Here is a 25803-nt window from a genome sequence, read left to right as displayed (position 1 = left end):
TCCCGCAGCCAGCGATCGAAGCTCCCGCGATCGGGGCGGTCGAAGCTCCTGCAGCTTGGAACCCCCGAAGTCGGTCCCTAACCAGGGACCATGAGCTGCACATTGTTAAAATCCGCAGGCTCCCATGGTTGGAGCTCCGAGGTACCATCAAGAGGCTGCCAGCTCCACGATGTTAGGCCGCAGTGCAGACGGAGATACGACATGGATAAAGTCACATCTCAGACAAGGAAAGGAATAAAAAACTTTTCCCCCACCCACCCACTTCCTCCCACATAACACAAAACTAAAGGTAAACTAATACATACATTTTACAGCAAACTAAAAACATAAAGGGGAAAAAGGTGACAGACCGTTGGCGAGGCAGCCAGCATACAGCGCCCCCTGGTTTTAGTTTCCTTCCGGATAAATGAGTTTCACCTAAATTATATATTGGATTTATTAGGAGCTTTTATATTTATGAGCCCTAGTTCTGGTCAAGTAGAAAAGCCACTGTCTATATTATATCATCGGAAATTTAATTATTTTATTTAATGAAAACCGATTACATAAGGTACTTATTTATTATTGACTTTGAAGTTGCTTACCTGATGCTTGGGGACTTGCAAAGTTAATATACTATACTGGGGAAGAAGGGTCTCGACCAGAAACATCACCCATTCGTGGAATTCTCTACATACCAAATGAAAGAAGGGAGCAAGTGAAGAACAAAGTTTTTTTGTAAATGTCACCCATTCCTTCTCTCCAGAGATGCTGTCTTCCCTGCTGTGTTACTCCAGCATTTTGTGTCTATATTTGATTTAAACCAGCATCTGCAGTTCTTTCCTACACATGCCCTACTGAATCTTCCCTTATTTAAAGATTTATTTCTATATCTTAAGCAAATAATTTGTAAGGCAACACCCTATATAAAGAAAGTAGCTTACTGTTTGGCAAAACATAGGTGATTCCTAAGGAGTGTATGTATTTATGTATTGTGTTCAATGAGATATAACCCCCTGTGGAACTCAAAATAGACAGAGACAGACTTAAAGTCAATAGGGGTGTATAGAGAACAGTTCAGAGATGCAATAGAGCATGAAAATGTGTTGTAACTCCAAATTAAAACTCAATTAGTGTTACAGGTTGATGAAGGAATGAAATGAGTTTCATGAAAATTATAGTGCTGGCTCCTGCTGTGGCAATTCATTATTCAACCTGCAGCTTCTTAATGTACTAAGTGTGCTGCATTTGTGTTGTTACATACTCAGGTACCCACTGAGAGCATGTATGAAATAACAACTGATACTTAGGTACCATTAATGGTGCCTCAAAAAGCAAGGTTTTAGATTATCAAGCTTAAAAGGCCAAAATTGATTCATGTGGTCCAATTACTACAATGTGTAAGAAGGAACTGCATTTGCTGGTTTAAACCAAAATAGACACAAAAAGCTGGAGTAACTCAGCGGGACAGGCATCATGTGAAGAAGGGTCTTGACCTGAAACGTCACCAATTCCTTTTCTCCAGCGATGCTCCCTGTCCCGCTGAGTTACTCCAGCTTTTTGTTTCTATCTCCAATTACTCAAATAATGAACTTTAATCTCAATACAAATCAAAGAATGAATTCTGTGAGAAGGAACTGCAGGTGCTGGTTCACATCGAAAATAGTCACAAAATACTGGAGTAACTCAGTGGGACAGCAAGACAGCATGTCTAGATAGAAGGAATGGGTGATGTTTCGGGTCGAGACCCTTTTGCTGACTGAGAGTCAGGGGAGAGGGAGACACAGAGATATGGAAGGGTAAGACGTGAAAACGAGACATCAAATGTGACGAAGCTGATGGAAAATGTAGAATAGATCATTGTTAGCTTGGGAAAGGTGACAACAAAACATACAAATAGAAAATTAAATCAGGAGGACAGTAAAGGGCCTGTCCCATCAGCATGCGATAGCATGCGTCTAGCACGACCAAACGTGATCGCTAGAGGCGTACGGCCTCACGGGGCCGGTCCCACTTCGATTGGCGGATGGAGTTGTGCGGGGCTGGTCCCGACATCGCGTGGGGCTCCAAAAATCTTGCACTGTCCGAAAATCCCGCGCGAAAACGGACTGTCCGCCCGCAGCCGCACTGAGGCCGTACACAGCGCCTCGACGGGCGTACGCAGCATCTCGACGTCGTACGCAGCACCTTGACGCCTTACGCCGTACGCAGCGTCTTGACGGCGTACACCTAGCACGTGGTGTTGCGCAATAACGTCACCGCCCGGCGTGATGACGTCACCGCCCGACGCCGTGCGACGTCCAATTTCAGTCGGCCCGCCTCCTGCCCAGCTGATTGGTGAGTATGATGTCGGGGCCAGCCCCGCCCAACTCCATACGCCTCCGCGGTTGGAATTGGGACCGGCCCCACGAGGCCGTACGCCTCAAGCCACCACGTTTGGTCGCGTTAGACGCATGCAATCGCATGCTGGTGGGACAGGCCCTTAAGACTGGTAGGAGAACTAGGATGGGGGAGGGATAGAGAGAGAGGGAAACCAAGGGTGACTTGAAGTTAGTGATGTCAATATTCATACCACTGGGCTATAACCTGCCCAAGCAAAATATCAGGTGCTGTTCCTCCAATTTGCATTGGGCCTCACTCTGACAGTGGGGAAGGCCCAGGACAGAAAGGTCAGTGTGCGAATGGGAGGCGGAGTTTAGCAACCGGGAGATCTGGTGGGTTTAGACGGACTGAGCGGAGGTGCTCAGCGAAACAATCACTGAGCCTGCGTTTGGTCTCGCCGATATATAGGAGGCCACGCCTGGAACAGCGGATACAGTAGATGAGGAAGTGAACCTTTGCCTCACCTGAAAGAACTGTCGGGGTCCATGGACGGAGTTGATGGAGGAGGTATAGGGACAGGTGTTGAATCTCCTGAATGAATTAATCAGTCCAGATGAAGGGTTTCGACCTACAGGCCAACTGATTCCATTTCCCTCCTAAGATGATGCCTGACCCTCTGATTTTCTCCAGCAATTTGCGTTTTTCCTTCAGATCCCAGCATCTGCAGTCTCTTTTGTCTCCAATTAATTAACTTTCCTTTCTATGTGACATAAAGGATGATCCACAGCATACTGAATGACTTAACATCTTATCTACAACAGTTCTTTTTGAGAGAGAAATAATGTTTGGACTGGTATAATGAATTGCATTTGGCACCAAGCGCAGGCTTGCATACTTAAACTTGGATACATTCAGGCTTCATCGTCAGTATCTCTCTGCTCCTTCGTGTTGTGAAACCTTCACCAGTGAAATCTGCAGAATTTCCTGAACTGACAAGAAGTTTAAATTTTTATGAACTGATCTTGATCGAGAAAAACTAGAGAAACGATACTATGTTGCAGGAAAGTGACACTGAGTTTTTTTTTCGAGCCGAAGGTGCTGCCTGTCCTGCTGAGTTACTCCAGCATTTTGTGTCTATCTTTGGTGTAAACCAGCACTTTGCAGTTCCTTCCCACACATTTTTAATGGCACATAAACCATAATCAAACTGTATCATCCTTTTCAACCTGAGCAAACATATTTTATATGTGTATTACTACTTAATTCAAAAAATGTATTCAAAGTACACGCTCTTCAATGTGATATTAGGATATTTCAGTTTCAATTTTAACATGATGAAAATTCTCAGTTTTATTTTGCTCTCAGTGAAGTTTCCAAACTGTAAGTTTTTGTGCCTTTTTATTTGTTGATTTGGGGTCTGTGTGAACTCTTCAATATAATGGGCTGATAAAGGTCATCCCTTTTGATGGACCCCAGAAATTTCCCAAGGCTAATGTCTGAAATTTCTAGCTTCAGTAGAGTCTTTGTGAGGAACTCAATGGAAAACTGAGTTGCTTCTTCAATCCTTATTGCACCCACTTTGGTCACATTTCCTCTAAGGGTTTCTTTCAAAAGACCGCGTGATATGCTTGGTGGTAAAATGGTGTTGCTGCTGAATTATGCCATTTGATTAAGTCAAGCTTTTATATGTAAAGCTTGACCTAATTGATCCTATTACCGCCTCGAAGTCAGAAGCCTAAGGTTTTCAATTCCATTCCTGCAAATCATAGTAAATGAATATCAAAACCAGCAGCTGCTGGAAATCAGAAACAATTCTACATCAATCTGACTGAGACATTCCCATGTCCTATCCATCGTTCCACCACTTTCCCTGCAATTTAAAAGCAACTTATTTTCTCATTTTCACAATTCTGATGTAGGATCTTCAACATGAAGTGTTAGTTCTGCTTCTATTTCCACAGAGGCTGCCTGATCTGCTGAGTGTTTCCCTCCATTTTCTGCTTTTATTTAAAAAAAATATATAGACTTGTTATGGCACAGATGAGGTCACTGAATACATGCTGTGTTCAGAAAACGATTCAATCTGATTTCCCCATTTATTCTTCCTAACCCCAAAAATTGTTGTTCCTTGCATGGTGGCACAGTGGTAGAGCTGCTGACTTAGAGTGCCAGAGACCCAGGTTAGATCCTAACTATGGGTGCTGTCTGTACGTAGTATGTACATTCTCCCTGTGACCTGCGTGGGTTTTCTCCGGGTGTGCCAGTTTCCTCCCACACTCCAAAGACATACAGATATGTAGTTTAATTGGCTTTGGTAAAACTGTAAATTGTGCCTAATGTGTGTAGGATAGTGTTATTGTAGGGGGATCACTAGTTGGGGTGGGTCGAAGGTCTGTCTGTATCTCTAAACTAAACCAAACTAAGTTTGATTGGGATTGCTACAAACCCCCTTGCAGATCGTGAGATTCAGACCATGATTGAGCTTACATGATCAACATGTGTAATCTTTCTATCCTTTCCCTCATAGCTCCCCCTTTAATCACATCCTATGGATCAAGTGTCTGGGGAATGGAATTAGTGGATAAGTAGAGAGGAATGGATCAGGCAAACACATGGATCTTGTACAAATGAATGGAAATGAGCCCAAGGCCCAATACCATAGCTGCTTCTATCCCATCTCCCCAAGTAAATACACTAGGTATTATGATTTGCTTAACTTTAATTGATAAGTCGACAATATTTTCATCTATAAATTATTCCAATGCTGTTATTAAGTCTTTCTCTAAGTAAAATGGTTCAAGGGGATTCTCTGTCCGCAAGTGATGTATCCATTCATCTAGCCTCATTCAATGCTTCTTCCAAAGAATACATTGCGTTGTATAGGGCCCTAGTGAGACCACACCTGGAGTATTGTGCGCAGTTTTGGTCCCCTAATTTGAGGACAGACATTCTTGCTATTGAGGGAGTGCAGCGTAGGTTTACAAGGTTAATTCCTGGGAGGGCGGGACTGTCATATGCTGAGAGAATGGAGTGACTGGGCTTGTATACTATGGAGTTTAGAAGGATAAGAAGGAATCTTATTGAAGCATATAAAATTATTAAGGGTTCGGACACACCAGAGGCCGGAAACATGTTCCCGATGTTGGGTGAGTCCAGAACCAGGGCCACAGTTTAAGGATAAGGGGTAAGTCATTTAGAACGGAGATGAGGAAACACTTTTTCTCACAGAGAGTGGTGAGTCTGTGGAATTCTCTGCCTCAGAGGGCAGCGGCGGACAGTTCTCTGGATACTTTCAAGAGAGAGCTAGATAGGGCTCTTTTAGATAGCGGAGTAAGGGCATATGGGGAGAAGGCAGGAACGGGGATGTTTGGGGATGATCAGCCATGATCACATTGAATGGCGGTGCTGGCCCGAAGGGCCGAAAAGCCTACTCCTGCACCTATTGTCTAGTGTCTATTATCTATTGTCTATTATGGTGTAGGAAGGAACTACTGATGTTGGTTTAAACTGAAGATAGACAGAAAATGCCGGAGTAACTCTGATGTTTTGAGGTTGTGAGTCGGAAGAAGGGTCTGCCTATCCTAAATTGCATTACGAATCTGCTCAAGATGTGATGATGTGGATTGCATAGTGATGGATACATGTTTACCTTGTGCTGGTGGCAGCACTGCTTTTTTTCATGTAAGACTGTGGTATTGCTGGTTAGTAGAGTGATAGATTTTTATATATTAAGGGAGATGAGGGATATGGGTATATGAGACGTAATATCAGTCATGATCTCATTCAATAACTAGCATACCTAACTGACAGGCCTCTTCCTTTTTCTTATTCATTTATTGTAGTATTTGTGATTTGTTTCGTGCATTAAAATGTCACAGCATGTCATATTGAAGGCTGATCTATAAAGGAATCTATAATAATGTTATGGGCATGGGCCAAGCTATGCCTGCCCCTTTGTAGGGTACATCGAACAATCCTAGTTCGAGTCGTACCATGGCCCTATCCCCGAACTCTACCTACGCTACATCGATGACTGCATTGTTGCTACCTCCTGCACCCACACAACTCACTGACTTCATCCATTTCACCACTAACTTCCATCCGGCACTTAAATACGCCTGGACCATTTCCGACACCTCCCTACCTTTTCTAGACCTCACTATCTCCATCGCAAGTGCCAGACTACTGACCAACATCTACTATAAACCCACTGACTGCCATGGCTATCTGGACTACACTTCCCACACTGCCTCCTGTAAGGACTCTATCCCCTACTCCCAATTATTCCGTCTACACCGCATCAGCATCCAGGATGAGGTGTTCCAAACCAGGGCATCGGAGATGTCCTCATTCTTTAGGGAACGGGGGTTCCCCTCTTCTACTATGGATGCGGCTCTCACCAGGGTCTCTTCCATACCCCTTAACTCTGCTCTCACTCCCCATCCCCCCACTCGTAACAAGGGCAGAGTCCCCCTTGTCCTCACCTTCCACCCTACCAGCCGTCACATACAACAAATAATCCTCTGACATTTTCGCCACCTCCAACGGGATCCCACCACTGGCCACACCTTCCCATCGCCTCCCCTTTTGGCTTTCCACAGAGACCGCTCCCTCCGTAACTCCCTGGTCAATTTGTCCCTTCCCACCCAAACCACCCCCTCTCCTGGCACTTTCCCTTGCAACCGCAGGAAAAGGTACACTTGTCACTTTACCTCCCCCCTTGACTCCATCCAAGGACCCAAGCAATCTTTCCAGGTGCGGCAGAGGTTCACCAGTACCTCCTCAAACCTCATCTATTGCATCCGCTGCTCTAGGTGTCAGCTGCTCTACATCGGTAAGACCAAGCGTAGGCTTGGCGATCGCTTCGCCCAACACCTCAGCTCGGTTCGCACTAACCAACCTGATCTCCCAGCGGCTCAGCACTTCAACTCCCCCTCCCATTCCGAATCCGTCCTTTCTGGCCTGGGCCTCCTCCATGGCCAGAGGGAGGCACACCGTAAACTAGAGGAGCAGCACCTCATATTTTGCTTAGGTAGTTTACACAGCAGCGGTATGAACCTTGACTTCCCCAATTTCAGGTAGTCCCTGCTTTCTCTTTCTTTCCTCTCCCCTTCCCAGCTCTCCCACAGCCCAATGTCTCCGCCTCTTCCTTTCTTCTTCCCGCCCCCCCCAACCCCACATCAGTCTGAAGAAGGGTCTCAACCCAAAAGGTCACCTATTTCCTTCGCTCCATAGATGCTGCCTCACACGATGAGTTTCTGCAGCATTTTTGTCTGCCTTCGATTTTCCAGCATCTGCAGTTCCTTCTTAAACATGTAATAATGTTATTGAGTATTAATGAATAAATTTACATAACTGCCCTCTTACTTCTCTATACTTTGTTTATATTTAAAAAAACACTTAGCACAGGACCAATGTCATTGCAGTCAAACTAAACCAATTATTTCTTACAAGACAAAAATCCTAGCTTGTCTCCTGCAGTCATCATTCTCAGGCTGCAAGGTCCACAAATGTCTACCAGTATCTCATGGGTGAAGATGATTTTGTACTTAATGGGGGTTTTTTTTAACAACATTGAACACGTTTTGAGAAGTTCTTTTAACATAACATGTCAGGCTGTTCTTCATGGTCTGGGGCATTGTGAATTTCTGGCATTTCTAATAATGGTGGCCTTCTTGTTCAGGTCCGCAGCGCCCAATTTACTGTAGCATTTTTGGACTATGATTGATACCATTTGAGCACAGTTTTCTTATCTGGGTAGGCCTCATGCTGAGCTATTGCTTTAAAGTGAAAATGAAGTGCATTTTCTCAACAACATCCATCTCTTTGTTTTGATTTAGTATAAGTTATTATTGTCACCTGTACTGAGGTACAGTGAAAAGCTTTTGATTGCTATCCGATCAAAGAAAAGAACCAAACACGATTACAATCAAACCATCCACAAAGCATAGATAAAGAATGAAGAGAACAACATTTAGTGCACGATAAAGTCCAATAAAGTATGATTAAGATAGTTTAAAGGTCTACAATGAGGTTGGTGGGAGGTCAGGACCACACTCTAGCTGGTGAGAGGACCGTTCTTTCCCCCGATAAAGGCTGGAAAGAGACTGTCCCTATATCTGGAGGTATGCATTTTCAAACTATGTACCTCATGCCTGACAGGAGAGGGGAGAAGAGGGAGTCACCAGGGTGAGACTGGTCCTAGATTATTCTGGTGGACTTGCAGAGGCCGAGTGAAGTGTAGATGGAGTCAATGGAAGGGAAATTAATTTGCATGATTTTCTGGGCTTCGTCCTCAGCTCTCTGCAATTTGTCACGGTCTTGGCTGGACTTGCTCTCAAACTAGGCTGCGATGCATCCCGATAAAATACTTTCTACGCTGCATCTGCAGAAGTTGGTTAAAGCTGTTGGGGGCATATTGAACTTCCAAAGCCTTCAAAGGAAGCAGAGGAATTGGTGTGTTTTCTTGGCCATATCTTTGATGCAGCTGGTCCTAGACAAATTGCTGGTGAAGTATATATTTAGATTGATTGATGTCCTTGTAAAAATAATGTAAATTGGCAATTTGCTCAGATGTGCACACACCAAAAATTGCTCAATGCAATATATATAACAAATTACCAATTAGCTACCTAAAAATATTATTGAAGATGTACTTTCTATTCATAATTTTAATTAATGTTTCTAACAGAAAAATGTAGTATTCTACTTAAAGATATAATTTACTTTTAGTCAGCTCCTTGCACGACTCAGGATGTCCCCAGCTGTTCACAGGCTGTTAATTATTTGAAAGCCTAATCACTTTCACTTGAGAATGAGAGTGGATTAGATTGAAATAAATTAGATAATGAGGGGTCTTCACAGAGTGAAGGTGGAGAGGGTGTTTCCTCTTGTGGGAGAATATAGAACAAGGTGTCACTGTTTAAAATTTAGGGGTCACAATTTTAAGACAGAGATGAAACAAATCTCTCAGAGGCGTGCAATTTACTGCAAATCTATTCTTCAAAGCAGAGTGGAAGCAGAGGCTTCAAATATTTTTCAAGCAAAGATAGCTGGATTCAAGATAAGGGGTGAAAAGTTACTGCAGGTAGATGGGAATATGGAATTGAAATACCAGTCAGATTTTTTGACCTTATTTAGTAATGGAGTAAGCTCAAGGGACAAATTGGCCCACTTTGTCCCTCAAGTTATGTTCCTCTTGGGTAGCTTACAAACCAGTGGTATGGACATTGGGTAACCTCCACAAAACTTCCCCCACTCCTCTTTGTGGAAACATAACCTTTCTTTTACCTCCCCCTCCCTTCCCCTGAGCCTTAGCTGACCTTGCATCTCTCCCCTCCACTCCCTCCTCCAATATTCCTAAACATTTTGCACCTCGTCCATCATGTAGCTCTACAATTCACAACGTTCACATCTTTTAGTCTCACACCACTGTGTTCATCGCTGGGCCTTGCCCAACCATCTGCCCAATGAAACCCCTCCTCGTCTACGACCTACCATGCGACTGACCTATGACCATAGGTTCACCTATGACAGGCCATGCTTTGTCCTGCTCTGCCATGCCTCCTATGACCTACCATGTATTGCCCTTGCCCCCACCCCTACAATCAGTCTGAAGAAGGGTTACGACCTGAAATGTTCTCCAGGGATGCTGCCTGACCCGCTGAGTACTCCAACATTTTGTGTCTTTCCTTGGCCTACTTTTATAATTTCCATTTTTACGATCACAGGAGCTCTCAAGCAAAATGTGCACATTCATATTCCTGTAAAGAAACTACTTAAATGTCCTGCTACATTTTTGGTGGTGGTGTTGCCTAAACGCAGATCAGCAGACTGGGAGATCCAATTTGCATGTTCAGATATTTTAAGTAAGTCTGGTAGGGCTTTATGGTAAAGCCTCATCTCCTACAATGGTGCAGCCCCTAAAGTATTAGCCTGGTTCTCAAATTCATTTTGAAGTCTGAAGTAGGTTCTCAACGAAACATCACCCATTTCTTCTCTCCAGAGATGCTGCCTGTCCTGCTGAGTTACTCCAGCATTTTGTATCTACTCTCAAATTCATTTAATTGGAATGGGGTTTGAGTTCAACAGCTTTCTCATGTAGAGACAATAATACTACAACAGTTGCCAGTTAATTTAGTTTAGTTTAGAGATACAGTGCGGAAATAGGCCTTTCGGCCCACCGAGTCCACATCGACCAACGATCCCCACACACCAACACTATCCTACACACACAAGGGACAATTTACCAAGCCAATTAACCTACGAACCTGTACGTCTTTGGAATGTGGGAGGAAACCAAAGATCTTGGAGAAAACCCACGTGTTCACGGGGGGAGAACGTACAAACACCGTAGGGACAGCATCCGTAGTCAGGATCGAACCCGGTTCTCTGGCTCTGCAGGAGCTGTAAGGCAGCAACTCTACCGCTGCGCCACCATGCCGCCCAAAATAGTTAGTGAATAATAAAGTACAGACTGACACAATTACTCCCAAAGAAACCCCACAGATAGTTGGATATTTTTATTACAAACGACACGAGAATCACAAAGCATTAAAAGCTATTCATATTCTACAAGCTGCAAACAGCACCAAAATGTCCCAGATGTGAAAGTGGTGCGCAATTTAACACTAGACTGATTTTTGAAATTGTCTAATATATTTTGCCAAATTTGATTTACAAGAGATATTAGAAATGCAAGTCTGGAAATTATTGTATGAATAGCCAATGCATGCATATCAAATCCTCTATCAATTATCTGACACACTGAGTCGGGTCTTTTAAAAGGATCATTGAAGAGAATTTGATATTCAGTATTTTTGCAATAATTGAATACAGGAATGGTTCTAAGGCCAATCACTGGTCTTAATTGCAACCAAATACATAGCTAAGTTGGTCTTGTCATGAGGTGATCTCCTTTAGGGCCATCTGTAAAAAATATTAAAAAATTCGAATCCAGAGTAATGCCAATAATTTCAGTTATCATATCTGCTCATTTCTGTTTGGATCTGTGGGATAAAGAAATCCTGTCTTAAAAACTGCTCATTGTGAGCACTGAAAAAAGACATTTTAAATTTGCCTTTGGTTCCGTTTTTTTACCTATAGATAAATTCTAGTGGGGGGGGGGGGGGGGGGGGGGGGGGGGGGGGGGAAGAGGGGAGGGGGTATCTTGTGGTGGTAGATTTGAAAGGACGTCAGTCAAAGAGTCTCTAATGTTGCATACAACGGAAATGCACGTTGAAAAGGATGTAATCTGGAGGAGGGAAACAGAATCTATGCAATGTCTGAGCATTAATTGCCCCGTGGGTGTCAATAGAATGTCTATTTTCAAGTGAGATGGTGAAATTGATTTCCCCTGGCAATTAAAAATTGGTTCACATCAAATCAGCAGCCTGTGTAGGAAGGAACTGCAGCTGCAAAATGCTGAAGTAACTCAGTGGGTTAGGCAGCATCCTGGATAAACGGAATAGATGATGTTTCAGGTCAGAACCCTTCTTCAAGTCTGTTATGGGTTCTACTCATGTACTTTTCATTTGCTTTGTAAAATCTAACTTCCATTTTGCAATGAGCTACATTCGCTCTCTTGCCCTCAACCAGTTTCGGCCCTGGAAGTCCAAAACGATGGGAGAAATTCAGATTTGAAATGCCTTGTTGAGAGAAGATGGTAATCAATCACGCCTGAAAACTGGAAGCTGATAAGGCAGATGTAGAAATTATAGAATAGGAAATAGGGACCAGTGAAGGCATTTCCCAGAAATTAGGTACACCATGCTGGCTGGAAAGGGAATAGGTCAGGGGCCATTCAGCACTGAGTTAGTTGACCTTAGTCTCATTGATAAAGTGTTGATGGAATGGACCTCTGTACGCTTGAAAGAAGGGGTGGCGGGTGGGGACATTAGCTTGAGGATTTCTGCTAAGGAATTCGGGAGAATACATATTAACAAAGGCACACATCTATTTTTCAGGACAATTACTTTGCACATAGAAACATAGAAACATAGAAAATAGGTGCAGGAGTAAGCCATTCGGCCCTTCGAGCCTGCACCGCCATTCAATATGACCATGGCTGATCATCAAACTCAGTATCCTGTACCTGCTTTCGCTCCATACCCCCTGATCCCTTTAGCCACAAGGGCCACATCCGACTCCCTCTTAAATATAGCCAATGAACTGGCCCCAACTACATTCTGTGGCAGAGAATTTGATGAGAATGAGACATGATCAACAAGCACCCGCCTTGACTTATTGTAGGTAAAATAGATTCTGATGTTAGGAAATTAGTTATCCCTGCATAATAGTATTGTTGCTGTGATTTTAGGCAAACCCAACTTGGCCTGCACCAAAGCTTCCACCTTGAATCATATCAAGTTTACAAAAGATGAAATATATTTTGATTTGAAATTTTGATTAGAAGGGTTTCGGCCTGAAACATTGCCTATTTCCTTCGCTCCATAGGTGCTGCCTCACCCATTGAGTTTCTCCAGCATTTTGGTCTACCTTCGATTTTCCAGCATCTGCAGTTCCTTCTTTAACAATATATTTTGATTGTTCCTTTTTAACAATGCACTTGAAATAGTTCTGCTGAACATTCCCATTTCGAGGAAGGAAATGCACAAAGTTCAGTGCCATTTCTCACATTTCCAGGTTGGCTGTGCAAGATGTGTCCTGCCTTCTAATAGAATACCAAGATAAGCCTTCACAACATGTGTCATTCTGATGTGAGGCCAGACATTTTCAATTCCAATGTAAATCAGGTCAGTTGTAATGTCCTGTGCTTGAGCACTCATTTCTCTCGTTTCCTCCATAATTACTCTTCTGTAATTAAACACTAGTTTGAAGCAACAAATTATCTTTGCAATAATTTCATGATATTAAACTATACAATGAAAATCCCAAAAATAGGCTATTCCTCAGCTAACCAAAGTTTGAAAACCTGAATTTACATCAAAGCATCTGGCAGGCGCCCCAAGGAATCCAATCGGTAATTCCTTATCTCATTTTGCCCTCAGATCTTTGCAGATTACCTTTTCCAATTAAGATCCCCTTGAAAGTCTTGCAGCAATAATCCGCAGCTCAATGCTCCCTACCTGCCTGCCAGTTCTGACATCTTCCCTCCAAAATGCAGGTGTTCAAGGGACAGACACAGTTGCATGAAACACAAAATGCTGGAGTAACTCAGTGGGTCAGGCAGCATCTCTGGAGAAAAGGAATAGGTGATTATTTGAGTCTTGACCCTGCCTGACCTGCTGATTTAATCCAGACTTTTGTGCATGTCTTCAATTTAAACCAGCACCTGCAGTTCCTCCCTACACTGTTGAATGTGACCTAGGAGTCTATGGTGCTAACGGCACTTTTCACTTTAGTGGGTCAGTGGTGATTCAGGCTGGAGCAATGGTTCTATTTGTTTCTCCACTGATATCGCATCATCTCCAAGGTATTTCCAGCACTTTACTTTCTATTTCAAAATTGAACTAGTTTTGAGAAGAGCTTTTTGATCCATTAGTTCCACTCAAACTCATCAACACAGAATCTATCATGTCAGCACTATTCAACTGTGTTTTAGAATACTTTTGTTTCAGAAAAATATAGCATCAATACATTATTTAGAACTTTAAAAAAAGGCTTATCACATAAAATGAATTTCAATATGTTTCGAACAAGTTTGAAGGTAAAACAAAAGGGATAATAATGCTCCAAACAGTCTTTAAATAATGATCAATCAGTCCAAGGTAAGGGATTTAATAATGAAAATCAATAATACTAAGCTCAAAAATGCTTCAAACTAATATATTTTCTACTTCACCACCATTTCTGTGAAGGGACATATTGACAATTAAGTAATCCTATTTATGTACCAAATCAAAGAGAGGGACTTTATGGATTTATAACTGCTGAAATGCTGATACAATCAGGAAAAGGTGCAATTTTTAACAAATTAAAGGTTTGCACTAAGGTAGTCCATTTTCTTATCTGCGTTAGCATTGAACAGGAGCAATTTTGGACTAGACTCATTATATGCATCCTTTTCCATGTTCTTGCATGATTTTTAGATTTAAAATGTTTAGCCTTTTCTCTGCTGTGTTATTTTCGCTGCCAGATACACATTCATGCATTGCAGAAACAGATTCAATTATCCAAATACTCAGAAAATGTTACAAAATCAACGAGCAATGTAGCGTCTTAGAGACAAAGATTCATATGTCTCTTAAACAAAAACCATATCCCTTCCAAAAATTCAATGCCTTTCATTTCAGACTGGTGGAGATTAATGGAATCCACATGCAAGGCACTTATACATCAGAACACCCAAACTGTAGAAGGAAACACCTTGTAGCTTACACTGCAACAGCTCAGGTTTTTGAAATTTGCCCAAGAAGCAACCGATCAATCCAGACAGATGTTGAATGCATAATCATTGAATTGTGAACATCCCTGGGCTCCACGAGATCAGATTGGCAATATTTGCATTAGTTGAATTTTCAACCTGCCAATATCTTGCATCTGCAGATCGGAGAAGGTAGAAACATTGGTGAGTGCTTCGACTTGCATATTTGTAGGGGTCATTTTTAAACTTGAGATGGGTGCCCGTAAATGAAGTACGACATACGACACGAGAAACTGGCCGTGTTCACCAGTGCATGAGAATGCGAGCATGAGAATTGTACTCACATTCACATATTTAGTTCTGTGGACATTGGCGGTAAATATATGAAATCAGATCCCAAGCTAGACATGGCTACTTCCAATTTATTCCAAGGTTAGAAGCTTACGTAACAAAGAAATAATCTTTTATTGAGGCTGAATTCTTTGTAAATGTAAGCATTTACCTCAAAATATAACAAATGTAAGCATTTAACAATTATGTTTTTCAGAGCTCAGACAGCCTGGAAGGTAAAGAGAGTGGTGAACTGAAAGCAACCAATAGTAAATGTGCTTTAGAGAGCTGTATGTGAACCAGAAGTGGCAGGAATGTGTCTCCTACCAGCACACCTTGCTTCTGCTTTCTGGAGTATGTCATGCTCTGCAATTTTCTGATGCCACTTGTGTTCTCATCCGCACCCAAAAATGCAGTTATGTTTTTCCTGAAAGTGACTAGCCACGGAATCATAAAGTACCCAAAGGGGGCATTTCACCCATTATGCTTGTGTTAGCCCTCTGGAAAAAGATGGTCTATAATTTCACATTTGTAGTAATTTATCAAAATGCTTGCCTTTTTTTCCCAGCTGTACATTCAAAGCACATTTGGATAAAAATGTGAAACTTGCATCCACCACTTTTTTTTTGGACATAGGATTCAGACTGGATTAATTAATTCTGTAAACAAAATACCTAAAGTCATAACCATATTTAGTTATAAAAGCAAGCCCTTCATCCCAACCTGTCCATACATATCATATTGTCTACCATGGTCTCATTTGCCTGCATTTGACCTATATCCATCTAAACTTTGATTTTCCATGTACCTGTCTAAATGTCTCAAATTTTGTAATGGTACTCACTACTATCACTTCATTGGCAGCTTATTCCATAAATGCAGCAACGTCCGTGCGAAAAGCTACCTCTCCTGCCTCTTTTTAATCTATTCCCACTCACCTTCAACCTATAGCCTTGAGATTTAGACACCCTTATGCTGGCAAAAAGATTATGACAATTCATTCATGGCCCCCCATGATTTTATATATCTCATTAAGGTCATCCCTCAACCGCCTATGGTCGAGGGTGAAAGGTTGCAGCCCTCCAGTCTCTCCATATAACTCAAGCCCTGCAACCCTAATAACATCCTCTGCACCCTTTCCCGTTCAATGGCATTGCTGTAGCTGGCTGTTCAGAACGGACAGCGATACTCCATTGAGGTCTCACCAATAACACATATAGTTTGTCGGCATCCTATATGTGGTGACTCTTTGCATACCTTGTGTATAGTATGCTCTGTAATTTCACTGTGACATGGACAAAAAGGCTTTTGGCAATTTGGCCTTCATCAGTCAGAGTATTGGGTATAAAAGTTGGGAGGTCATGTTGCAGTTGTATAGGACATTGGTGAGACTGCATTTAGAATATTGTGTTCAGTTCTGGGCACCATGTTATTGGAAAGATATTGTCAAGCTTGAAAGGGATGAGAAAAGATTTACGTGAATGTTGCCAGGACCAGAGGGTGTGAGCTATATGGAGAGGTATAGTTGGCTGAGTCTCTATTCCATGGAGGATGAGGGGAGATCTTATAGAGGTATACAAAATCATGAGAGGAATAGATTGGGTAGTCTTTTGCCCAGAGTAGGGGAATCGAGGACCAGAGGACCAGGTTCAAGGTGAAGGGGAAAAGATTTAATAGGAATCCGAGGGGTAACGTTTTCATTCAAAGGGTGTTGGGTGTATGAAACAAGTTGCCTGAGGAGGTAGTTGAAGCTGGAACTATCCCATCATTTAAGAAACAGTTAGACAGATAAATGGATAGGACTGGTTTGGAGGGATATGGACCAAGCGCAGGCAAGTGGGACTAGTGTAGCTGGGACATTGTTGGCCTGTGTGGGTGAGTTGGGCCAAAGGGCCTGTTTTCACACTGTATCACTCTATGACTCTATGACTCTGTCACGTGTGATAATAAAATATCATTCATTCATCCATTCATTCATTCAATCATGCATTCATACATTCATTCATTCAGTTATAACATGACATACCAACTCCTATACTTGATGCTCTGACTAATAAAGACAAGCATGCTAAATGTCTCCTTCACCACCTTGTCTACCCGTCTCACCACTTCCAGGGAACTAATTACATGTACCAATGTCTCCTTGTTCTATAGCACTCTTCTGGCCCTATCATTTATCAAGTCCTACCCAGGTTTAACTTACCAAGTGTCCAACCTCACAATTGTCCAAGTTGAATTCCATCTGCCATTCTTTGGCCCATTTCCACAGCTAATCTAGATCCCATTGTAATGTTACATAACCTTTCTCATTGACAGGTATACCACCAATTTGGGCGCCATTCGCTAACTTAATATCGATGGCAAACAATAGTGGACCCAGCATTAATCCTTGTAGCTCACCATTGGTCACAGGCCTTCAAGCAGAAAAGCAACCCTCTAACATCATCCTTTGACTCCTTCTACCAATATTCTAAATGCAGTCTCACCAATGTCCGATACAACTGCAACAGGACCTCCTTCTACCAAGCTAATTTTGTATCCAATTGGCTAGTTCATCCTGGATCTCGTGTGATTTAATCTTCTGGATGAGGCTGCAATGTCCGACTTGTAAAAGTCCATGTGGACAAGTCCACTGCCCAGCACTCATCAATCACACTCCATCACCCTCTTCAAAAAACTCAATCAAATTGGTTATACATGATTTACTCCACACACAATCATGCTAACCATCCCCAATCAATTCTCGTCTTTCCAAATGCAGGAAGATCCTTTCTTGCAGAAATTCACTGAGTAATTTTCCCTCACTGATGTTAGGCTCACTTGCCTGCAGATCCTTGACTTGTCCTTGCAGAGACTTGTCCATTCTTCTAGCATCTTACTAGTGGCTAAAGATGATGCAAATATCTCTGCCAGGCCCCCTAGATTACCGTAAAGCCCCAGGATACACTACATCAAGCCCAGGGGATTTATCCACTATAATATACTTTAAGACCACCTTCACCTGCCCTTTGAAATGTGGTGGTGTTCAAAGGCATCACTATTTATTCTGATTAATTCTTTAGCCTCCATGACTTTATCCATGGTAAATTCAGGTGTAAAACATTAATTTAAGATCTTGCCCAACGCCTGTGTCTCCACACATAGTTGTTAACATTGAACATTCAGGGGGAAGAAAAGACATAAAGTGTTGGAGTAACTTAGCTGGTCAGGCAGCATCTGTGGAGAACATGGATAGCTGATGTTTCAGCTCGGGACCCTTCTTCAGACTAATAAATGACGTTTCAGGTTGGGTTCCTTAAGGGAACATATTTTCTCCCAAATTACTATTTTGCTTTTAATATAATTGATGAATCTCTGATTCTCTTTTATCTTATCTGCCTGAGGTATCCCATTTTTTCTCTCCTAGTTTCTCATTTAAAGGCACTTTCCATCTCTCATACTCCTCAAGGAATTCACTTTCCCCAAGGAATTCCTGCAATAGACCCCCTTCATTCCCCTCAGTTATTTACCAATTATAAGATAAATTCACCATTTTGCTCAAATGCATTCATGACTAATTTGGGTAGTGTCATTTAAAAATGAACCAGAACTAATAACGCTGGTGAATTCTTACCAAAACGGAAAGGCTCAAAAGTGTGTTAATGGCTGTAACAGTGTAAATTAACTTTCTATTCATATGAACCATGTATATGAATCTTAAGTATAAAATCTAGAGAGAGAGCATGAAAACAGACCCTTCAGCCCACTGGGTTCATGCCGACTATTAACCATCCATTCATGCTAATCCTACATTAATCCCATTTTTTATTTTCTCCGTATTCTCATCAACTCCCCCAGATTCTACAACTCACCTACTCACAAACATCAACGTACAGTGGCTAGTTAAATACGAACCCACATGTGGGAGAAAACCCATGCGGTCACAGGGAGCTCCACACAGCCATCACCCAAGGTCAGGATTGAACCTGCATCTCCAGCTTTGTGCGGTAACCGTTCCATTAGTTGCACCGATGTGCTGCCTGACTCCAAGTCTCAAATCCAAGTCACAGTGTCAGGCTGATTTACACTCACCACATTAGTCTGTCTGTGAGAAGAATCCTGGTTCAAATCCCTCTCTATTTAAGCACATCATTTAAAATGCCATTTCCAAGGATAAAAGGGTTAGAAATACAGCATTTCGGATATGGTATTGTACAGAGGCCCCTTTGCCTACAGTACTTGTGTGGAAGTATATGATCTTGTGGTACTTTTTCAAGTAAGACATCTGTCTCACTGCCATTATCAGCAAAACAAATTAACTGTTCATTCATCTCAAGGTTGAAAATGGGTTTTTCTACTTGCAAATTGGCAACAGCAAATGTATTGTGAAAGTAATTGATTGGCAATGAAGCACTTAAGGAAGTTCTGAAATTCTAGGAAATGCTTTGAAATTCTTCAATATCCTAAGGGAGCATTAACTCAGCATGCATGGAGTTCCATGTAGTCCGGCCCACAACAACAACCGCATCGTCAAATTTGCTGACGACACTACTGTGGTCGGACTTATTTCAAAGGGAGACGAGGCAGCCTACAGAGAGGAAGTCCTGAAGTTGACAACCTGGTGCTCAGAAAACAATCTGGCTCTGAACACCAGGAAAACAAAAGAGCTCATTGTCGACTTCAGGAGGCACAGCACCGACTTAGCCCCCCATACACATCAACGGCGAGTGTGTGGAGAGGGTCAACACCTTCCGGTTTCTCGGCGTCCATATCGCTGCTGACATCTCCTGGACGGACAACACGACAGCGGTCATCAAGAAGGCTCAGCAGCCGCTGCACTTCCTGAGGGTCCTCAGGAAGCACAACCTGGACTCTAACCTGCTGCTGACCTTCTACCGCTTGTCCATCGAGAGCCTGCTGACATACTGCATTACAGCATGGTATGGCAGCTGCACCATGGCAGACAGGGAGAGGCTTCAGAGGGTAACCAGGACAGCGCAGAGGATCATTGGCTGCCCTCTCCCCACCCTGATGGACATCTACACCTCCCGCTGCCTTAGCAGGGCAAAGAAGATCATCAAAGACAGCTCCCATCCTGTTTGGACTGTTTGACCTGCTGCCCTCTGGAAGGCGCTATAGGTGCATCAAATCCAGGACAAACAGACTCAGGAATAGTTGCTTTCCGAGAATTATAACTACTATAAATTCAAATTCACACATGCACTGACTACACCGCCCAACACGGACTTCCATCTGTAAATATGTATATATGTATGTAGCGCCGCAGAATTTGTGCACCTATTCCCCCCCCCCCCCCCCATCTCCCTTCTCTTTTTTGTTTTTTCTGTTTCTTGTTTTTTGTGCTAAATTGTATGTATGCACTGAGTACGAGCAGCTTTCAGTTTCACTGTACATGTATAGTGACAATAAATGGCATATCTATATCTATCTATTCCAGCATTGTGCCAGGTCCTTCTGGACAGCAATATTCTATCATATACAAGTCCCAACGCAATGTGCACAATAAACAAGCCATGAATTCATAAATACTGCTCCTTGGCCAATTCTACCAATGCGATCCAGCAGACGGTAGGAAGGGTAAGACCTGGAATCTAGGTAGATTGGGAACAATCATCAGGGGTTATGGAGGGACAATGGGAGAATGGGGTTGAGAAGGAAAAATAGATGGAATGGCAGAAAAGATTTGATGGGCCAAAAGGCCTAATTCTACTCCTATAATTTATGCACATAATGGAGGTTAGGACATTCATGGCCAAGACACCAAGTGAAAGAGGCATTGTGAAAATAGGGCTTTGGGTGTCAGAGGTGGGATTGTATGGGATGAGGCATGCAAATGGATGGCAAGTGTGGTCGGAGAGAGCAGTGAGTAAAGGTACATTCAGTGAGAGCCCAAATCATATAAACAAAGAAACATAGAAAATAGGTGCAGGAGTAGGCCATTCAGCCCTTCGAGCCAGCGCTGCCATTCAATATGATCATGGCTGATCATCCAAAATCGGTACCCCGTTCCTGCTTTCTCCCCATATGCCTTGATTCTGTTAGCCGGAAGAGCTGCATCTATCTTTCCCATAAAAAACATTTAAACAGTACAGAATTGATTTGAAAGCTGTTGAGAAGAAGTGCCCAGAAAACTCTGGATTAATTAACCTTCAATTCTCTGGTCATAAATCTGATAACCCTGTTCCCTCAGGTTGGTGTAGGCACAATCTTCATCTCCACTGTCAAGACTCCCATCTGTGCAGTGACCCTGCTATTTATTGACCTTTGATATGCAAGCCTGCTTGATTAGCATTTCTCACGAGTGACATTAATTTTACAGTTAAAGATTTGAAGGACATAAATCAAAGCAACCAAATAAACTAAAACGCTGTCATGTCAAGGGGGGGGGGGGGGGGGGGGGGGGGGGGGGGGGGGGGGGGGGGTGGGGGAGGGGGTTGGAGGAAAGAACATTACTGAGAATCGTATTATCATCTACTATTAATGATGCAAAGCTATTCAGTCAATAAATCGATTCTGCATAATTTATATTCAATGATTGTTTAACATTATACAGAGCGTTGATTTTATATTTTTCATCCCAGATTACAGACAGTTCAAAAAAAAAAAAAACATTATGCATTTCCATAATTTCTGACATACGTCTCGACTGGTAATTACTGCACAAGGAAAACCTCTCAAGTCCCAGCCTGTAGGATAATTCATTGCTTCGGTCCAACTTCACCAAGTTCCTGTGTGCATGCAGGGTTACCACGGTACAATCAGTATTCCCCCACCCACTTATTGCAATACTCACCACATCCATTACAGCAATATCCACATTATCTCTCTCAACTAAGTCATGTGAAGCTGTCAAGGTTCAGCTGCCGCACATGCACAGAAGCTATTATAGCTCATAAATATTTGAGAAGAGTGAATAATTCAAAAGGAGTTCTGTTCGGCTTTTACACTTCGGGACTCAATTTCTCAACATCAGTTGAACTGAGACTGACAAATATTTCCTTTTCTTGGTCTAAGAGCAAACAGAAACATCAACAGCGTGCAAAGGAGAAATGGAAAATCAGTATTGACAACAATTGTGCATTTTTGCTTCCCTCAGGATTGCTTCCTTTCTTCGCAACATGTGAAATCCACACAAAGCAACGAACAGAGAATAAACCCAAATTACTGAAGAAAAAAAAATCCGGTAAGACTAACAGCTTTTTTTCCAGGTTATTCAAAATAAAATTGCATCAACACATTGCATGACCATAAAATTACATTTGCAGCCATTCAGTACCAAACCCAGCAATCACGTTTTATTACATGAACGATGTCTAAATCAAAAATCAAACTACTCACTGCACACAATGTCTCTACAGTACCATTCAGTGTCAGCCTGGAACTTGGGCAGTCAGAGTTACAATAAACACAAGCCCTCCAGCAGCCGTTTAAATATCTTCACTGCTACTTATGAAATCCATTTGCACATGCCACAGCTGACAGCACAGATGCTGTCCTTCTCATATATCCATTCATTTGTTTCAGTAATCCCGCATAGTATTAACTATATTACTGTTTGTCAGCTGAGATCCCGTTCCTTCTTGATAAGCCTTAGTTTTATTACCCTGCTGTAGAGCAAAAGAAAAAGTAACATACAGAAGCCAATTATTCCTGCTGGGAGAGACTGTCTTCTATTAAAGATTTGCTTCAGACATCCTCGTCTCTTTCTTTCTCGAGATGGCAGACTCTTTCATATAAACCAAGGTCTGAATAAGAGTGCAGGAGTCGCTTACACCTCGTCTGTGAACAAAACCTTTCAGTCCTTTGTATTGGACAACTCACGCAGAGTGCATGCGAAAGGATCAATGGACCGTGCTGAGCAGATCAAACATTTCCTTTACAAGAGCGCTCTTAGTACAGGTCATGCAAATTAATAGGCATTTTGTGGACGACATGTTAATAAATTCCCTTTGCTGCTTAGGCAATATGTGGAAGTAGCGCAAAATGTGGCGACGGAGTCCATACATTCACCTGTTAGGTACCGATCCAAGATGTGCAAATTGTTGTGAATTGTATTTATATTAAAGTTAAAACAAAGCATTTACATTGAAATAATAAGATGAACAATGGTTAAAATAAGATAGACACAAAATGCTGGAGTAACTCAGCGGGACAGGCAGCATCTCTGGAGGGAAGGAATGGGTGACATTTTGGGTCAAACTGAAGAAGGGTCTCGACCTGAAACGTTGCCCATTCCTTCTCTCCAGAGTTGCGGCCTGTCCCGCTGAGTTACTCCAGCATTTGTGTCTATCTTTGATTTAAACCAGCATCTGTAGTTCTTTCCTACACACAATAGTTAAAATAATGTACATCCATTAATATGTTTTGCTGCACACATTATATCACAAACACAGACCATTACATTGCATATTGGGATAGAAGCTACCTTTGTCAATGGTAGCTCTGCAACAACCCCGACTGGGTGAACAAACTTGCCGTCAAGGGAGGTGCCCTGGCAGTCTGGCGCGCTGACCTCTACCGGTCTGAGGCCAGGCGCCAACTCTCCTCCTACTTATCCTTGGACCATGACCCCACAGATGAGCACCAGGCCATTATTTCAAACACCATCAGTGCCTTCATCGCATCTGCCTCCCTGCCCATCTAAGCCTCCATCCTCATCGTTCCCCCAGCCCCGCCCCGCCCGATTTTACCTTCTCCCCAAAATCCACAAACCTGACTGTCCTGGAAGACCCATTGTTTCTGCTTGTTCTTGTCCCACCGAACTTATTTCCACATACCTCGACTCCATCCTATCCCCCCGGTCAAATCCCTCCCTACCTTTGTCCAAGACACGTTTTACGCTCTTCTTCTTCTCCGTGACTTCCATTTTCCCAGCCCCCACTGCCTCATCTTCCCCATGGATATCCAGTCACTCCTCATCTCCATCCCCCACCAGGAGGGTCTTAAAGGCCTCCGTTTCCTCCTCGACTGCAGAACCAACCAATCCCCATCTACTAATACTCTCCTCCGCCAAGCGGAGCTGGTCCTCACCCTTAACAACTTTTCATTTGACTCCTCCCATTTCTTCCAAATGCAAGAACAATCCTTGTTCGAGGCGTACCATGGCCCTATCCCCGAACTCTACCTCTGCTAAATTGATGACTGCATTGGTGCCATTTCCTGCACCCATGCAGAACTCACTGACTTCATCCATTTCACCACTAACTGCCATCCGACACTCAAATTCACCTGGCCTATTTCTGACAACTCCCTACCGTTTCTAGACCTCACTATCTCCATCGCAGATGACAGACTACTGACCGACATCTACTACAAACCCACTGACTCCCATGGCTATCTAGACTGCACTTCTTCATACCCTGCTTCCTGTAAGGACTCTATCACCTACTCCCTTTTCCTCCGTCTACGCCGCATCTGCAGACCGGATGAGGTATTCCAAATCACGTCATCGGAGATGTCCTCATTCTTTAGGGAACCGGGATTCCCCTCCTCGACTATAGATGAGGCTCTCACCAGGGTCTCCTCTATATCCCGTAGCTCCGCTCTCACTCCCCACCCCCCCACTCATAACAAGGGCAGAGTACCCCTTGTCCTCACTTTCCACCCTACTAGCCGTTACATAAAACAGATAATCCTCCGACATTTTCGCCACCTCCAACAGGACCCCACCACTGGTCACATCTTCCCATCTGCTCCCATTTCGGCTTTCCGCAGAGACCGCTCCCTCCATAACTCCTTGGTCAGTTTGTCCCTTCCCACCCAAACCAGCCCCTCCCCTGGTACTTTCCCTTGCAACCGCAGGAAATTCTACACTTGTCACTTTTCCTCCCCCTCGACTCCATCCAAGGACCCAAGCAGTCTTTCCAGGTGAGGCAATGGTTCACCTGCAACTCCTCCAACCTCATCTATTGCATCCGCTGTTCCAGGTGTCAACTGCTCTGTGAGACCAAGCGCAGGATTGTCGATCGCTTTGCCCAACACCTCCACTCAGTTAGCATTAAACAACCTGATCTCCCGGTGGCTCAGCACTTCAACTCCCCCTCCCATTCCAAATCTGACTGTCCTGTGCCTCCTCCATGGCCAGAGTGAGTCCCACCGCTAATTGGAGGAGCAGTACCTCATATTTCGCTTGGGTAGTTTACACCCCAACAGTACGAACATTGGCTTTTCCAATTTCAGGTAGTCCTTGCCTTCTCCCTCCTCCCCCTCCTTCACTTCCTCTTCCCAGCTCTCCCACAGCCTACTGTCTCCGCCGCCACTTCCTTTTTCTTCCCCCCCCCCCCCCCCCCCCCCCCACCCCCACATCAGTCTGAAGGAGGCTCTCGACCCGAAACGTCACCCATTCCTTCGCTCCATAGATGCTGCCTCACCTGTTGAGTTTCTCCAGCTTTTTGTCTACCTTTGTCAATGGAGATATATTGCATTACTAAAATTTTGTGGAGTTAAATGTGAAATGTGCTGAAGGATGGATTTTTGTCACAACTGGAAGCTTCTGTATACGTTTATCAAACACCAAAAAAAAACATTTGTAGAAGAATTAAGAAAATCAAAATAGTTGGAGATGCTCAGAATGTGAGGTCAGGCAGCAACTGCGGAAATAAATGTAGAGTTAACATTTCAGGTTTGAGACTAGACAATTAGGACATTAACAGCATAATGTACCAGCCAAATGGTGAAAGGAGATTGTTGCAATTTGCAGGAAACTACAAACAACATTTACAATTTCTCCACAAATGATGTGCAAATAAATCCTTCAGCATATCCCTCTTATCTGGAAATGGGCAAAGGCAGAGAACTCAGAATGCACAGGCTGTAATGAAAGTAGAAAAAAAAAATGACAAAATGCT

At 43.0% G+C, this 25803-nt stretch overlaps 1 protein-coding gene across 2 annotated transcripts in view; it reads right to left on the bottom strand.

Annotated features, from left to right (window-relative positions):
- Positions 1 to 25803, bottom strand: part of mgat4c (mgat4 family member C) — a 391936-nt gene that overhangs the window by 70841 nt on the left and 295292 nt on the right. The window contains exon 1 of one of the 2 annotated variants that reach the window (XM_055650749.1): positions 22295 to 23570. The exons of the other annotated variant lie outside the window; for it this stretch is intronic. The gene's annotated coding sequence lies outside the window, so the exon portion shown is untranslated. Of the gene's footprint in view, positions 1 to 22294; positions 23571 to 25803 lie in introns of those variants that run through there. 2 annotated transcript variants of the gene reach the window in all.

The sequence above is a fragment of the Leucoraja erinacea genome, chromosome 19, assembly GCF_028641065.1.
Source record: "Leucoraja erinacea ecotype New England chromosome 19, Leri_hhj_1, whole genome shotgun sequence".
Taxonomy (NCBI): Eukaryota; Metazoa; Chordata; class Chondrichthyes; order Rajiformes; family Rajidae; genus Leucoraja; species Leucoraja erinaceus.
The sequence above is the reverse complement of the archived record's forward strand: the minus strand, read 5'-3'. Positions and strand labels throughout refer to the sequence as shown.